General features: G+C 37.2%; 1 long non-coding RNA gene across 1 annotated transcript in view; it reads right to left on the bottom strand.

Annotated features, from left to right (window-relative positions):
* LOC104868122 overlaps positions 1-2864 on the bottom strand; it is a 15619-nt gene extending 12755 nt beyond the window's left edge. Inside the window, exons 1-2 of the long non-coding RNA XR_781955.1 lie at positions 2801-2864; positions 1081-1197 (exon numbers count right to left, since the gene is read on the bottom strand). This is a non-coding gene — a long non-coding RNA (uncharacterized LOC104868122). The remainder of the gene's footprint in view (positions 1-1080; positions 1198-2800) is intronic.
* Positions 2865-4029: the final 1165 nt, after the last annotated feature.

Below are 4029 nucleotides of genomic sequence, written 5' to 3'. Positions count from 1 at the left end.
TAATTAAAATGGAAATTTTTGTTATATATATTTTGTTGCTAAAGTAAAATAATTTTTTAAAAAGAAAAAACAGTAAAACATGAGGAGGTATGAAAATTAAATATAATGCTCTTTATATAGCATTCCATTAAAGCCAAGACCTGAATTCAGAGACATATTTTTAATTTATTTCGATCAAAGCAACCTAGGGTTAAACAGTAGAAGCCTGGCCTGCTCCTAAAAGATTTTGTTAAAGAGGTTCAGGGACTCAAAATATGGTTTGCTCCATTAAACAGGTATTTAACATGAATTTAAGCACATGCATTGAACATTCTGGTTTTGTAAATTCTCCTTGACTAAACCTAAATTATGCCCTGATTATAGCTACTACTGCATCTTCCCCCCTTCCTGCAGATAGTTGATAACATCATTTCTTAGGAATTACTGCTTTCATGTTTACTGGCAATTTTCTTTGTTTTTCTTTTTGTGTATTTGGGGTAGGGATTGAACTCAGAGATGTACATGCTAAGAGTGAGTCTACCACAGAATTAAATCCCACTCCTGGTAGTGCTTATACAGTATACCACCAGGTGAGGCCAAGGGAAAGGGAAATGTACTCAATAGTTCTTCCAAATTAAAAAAAAAGAGCTGATATCTCTTTGGAATAATTTTGACATATTGTGACTAGAAGTCTGAATTTATTAGAATGTGGAATTTAAAGCATTTATTCTATAGATTTTCTGTGACTAAGCTTAAAAAATTTACTGTGGCTGGTTGTAACATTTTTTTAAACATCTAATTTGAATTTGGTATGCATTTGTAGTCTGTAAGAATATTTGAGGGTTAGATAAGAAATTGTGCTTCTCTATTCATGAAATCTATGTTTTCTAAATTAACTCTTTGTTGGCTTTCTTGGATTTTTATACATATCTGAAAATATTAAAATTCATTAAGATATCTTTTTCCATTCCAAATTCTACTCGCCATCTGGTGGTCCACATAAGTTTGTTTTCCTGCATTCACAACTGCTGTGAGCTGTGGTTCTTCATGTTTAATAACTTACTGAAGGTTTAGGAACCTAACAAAAAAGCAGTCACTTACCCTTGGTGTCGAGACATTTTGTTCCCTTGAGTCCTACTTTCATAATTTTGCCTCAACATTTCTCTGTGTTATTTTGTAGCAAAGCCACGTCTCTGCGTTTTCTCTGTGCTTCACATTCTTGCTCAGAAAAGGTAAAAAGATTTTATTATTCAGTAAATCATTTATAAGTGTGCTAGATGAGCATCCGCCTAAGGTGTAAGAGTACACTGGACGTGATGTGGGTGAATATGTAAGTTCTTGGAGATGTGTGCATAGCCATGCAGCTCTGTGAACTTTCTACGAAGAAATGAGAGCCAGAAAAAAAATAAAATGCAGGGTGGTCTGCCTGAGGTAGGTGCCACTTGAAACCAAGTGGTTGCATGATGGTGCTGACATCTATATTTACATATAAACAATGGTGTAACAATGTACTTTTTATACATACATTTAATTCTGGGTACATTTTAACGTGTCACAAGCATATATATTCATCAACAGCTTCACCATTAAAAAATTCTGAGTGTTTTGTTTGGAAGGCTTAGGCTTAACTTTTAGTGTGTTGCTGGGTGGGGTCTGGAAATGATGTAATTCTTCCAGACTTAGCCTGTTTCTCATGGCCGTGTTGAACTTCAAAGGAGTCTTGGAAAAATGGTTTTGTGTGCTTATTTGCATCAATAACTTATTCAGTGACCAGAGTTATGCCTGAAGGACATTGTTGTGATGCCAAGACCCAGACCTCTAAGTGGCACTTGGTGGCCAATGACAGCTGTTGTTGCATCTCAGATGGGAAAAATGCCCTTCATGAACAATTTGAGAGATTTAGGCCTCAGTGGCCCACCCTTGTTCTTTTAAGAAAGCAAAGGTAGAAGTCATACGGAGGAAGACATTGTCCCACCCTACACACTTGTCTCCTCACTCCTTCTGCCATTCTCCCTGAGAAATGGAAGCATTAAGCCCCTTGGGTGAAAGACATACTGGAGAACAGGGAAATACCAGCATCGCTACGCTGTGTTCACACATACAGCTTATTCTGAGAATTCTCACGTGTTCGGCATGCAAGCTCCTCGGAACTACATGTGGGGGTTTGTTCTGTGTAATTTCAACAACTGTGTAATATTATAAACATTGTGGATTATCTATGCTTTCATGAAAGTTAAGGTCCTGTTTTTGTACAAATATTAACAAAGCAGTTAAGAAAACACAAGGAAGTAACAAAGAAAATATGACTTGTGGGCAGATGGTTTCTGAAATTATATATTTTTCTGTGAAGCATTAGTTGTTTTGAAAGCATTAATGTTGATCTTTCTTTCAGAGTGTGGGTGTATAATTTAAGGAAAAACACCCTCGTTGCACAATGCAAACTTTACTCTGCTGAATACTTAACTTATAGTGACTTTTTCTTAGAAAGAAAATGTTTCGTCAAACAATATTTTGTCAAATAATTTAAATAACTTTTGTTCTCCAGTCAACAATACTCTTTATAGTATCAAAAGTTTAAGAATGACATCAGTGAATCTCGCACAAAATTTCCATGATGAACAGCACCAGGGAAACGGTATTTTAGGTTTCACTTCTCATTAATCATGCCCATACACTGCACCCAAGGGTTAAGGTGGAGACAGCCAAAGGCTGACTGTCCACCCAGCCCATTGCAGGTGTTCAGCAGTTTATTACAGGTAGAGAGAGGGTGCCTGGAGTGTAAGCATCTTCATAAAATTTCAGACAAGTTAGCATTTCATACCTTATCTCAACAAGAATTCCTGAATGTCTGGGTAGCACATTTCAGAGCTCCATTTGAAGACGTGATGGTAGAAGGTGAAATAGAAAGACATCACAATAGATTTACTGTTACTTTAGCGATAGGGAGTGGTCACTTAGTCCTGAAGCACATCTGTCAAGTTTCATGCCACATGTGTCACCCAACTTATATACATGGAGGGGTTACATCAAAACTTCAATTATTCCATGGGCTGGGGATTTAGCTCAGTGGTTCCACCGCCTGCTTTGCAAGCACAAAGACCCAAGTTATATCTCTGGTACCAAACAAACAGACAAAATACTTCAATTATTCTGAAGGATGAAAGAAATGATCCATTTGGATATAGATCTTCAGCTCCTATTATACTCTAAGCCTTTGAAATGTGAAGGCTGAGCAGACCAAGTTATGAAAAGGACAGGAGGAAGAGGAACAGTGCAAATACAGTCAGAACACACAGTCACTTTCTGCCTGTACCCGTTTATGTGGATAGTCCACTTTCCGGGCAGCAGGTAGTGTGACTGTAAAGAGAGCACACATTTGTCACTAACTATGTAGGGTTTTTGGCACTGTTAGAGCCTAGCATTACAGAGTTAGGGCAGCTAATAAAATGCTGCCAACCAAACTTTTGATATCAGAAAGTTTTTGAAAACAATTTTTCTACCAAGCCTTCTTGGTCCTTCTTTCAGTTCTGCCTTATATAAAATTGTATCACTAAAAAAATTTTTTTTTAAAAAAAGCACTTCTTTACAAGAATCACTTCACAGCAAGCAGGTGAACATCTGGCAGCAAAGTTACACTGAAATGCCATCCTTCCAAGGGAAGAGCAAATACATGTCCCTTCCACGAGGAGCAAATCTCTCTTGGTTGGGGGGCCTCACAGGCTTTCTGTTTATGGACATTTTTTCTCTTTGCAAAATCCCAAGGCTGAACATGGCCCTGCTTTCTCTGTGCTATCTGGAAAATAGTATGTTCCATAACAGTCAAAATGCAGACAATCACACACCAGGTAAATAAGCCAATACGCATAGGTGGTACTTAGAATCTCTCTACTAAGAATTGGAAGTCAGTATAAACTGAACCATAAGCCCATCTATCAGGAACAGAGCAGGTCTAATTTTGACATCAGTTTTCTCCCTTTTTCTTATTATTCAGAAAATACTTAAATCTAAAAAGAAAGGGACCAGATCTTTTAAAGATCAAATATTCTTCAA

The sequence above is a fragment of the Fukomys damarensis genome, unplaced genomic scaffold (assembly GCF_012274545.1).
Source record: "Fukomys damarensis isolate Sample0158 unplaced genomic scaffold, DMR_v1.0_HiC HiC_scaffold_38, whole genome shotgun sequence".
NCBI lineage: Eukaryota > Metazoa > Chordata > Mammalia > Rodentia > Bathyergidae > Fukomys > Fukomys damarensis.
Note: the sequence above shows the minus strand (reverse complement) of the source record. Positions and strands in the feature narration are given on the sequence as shown.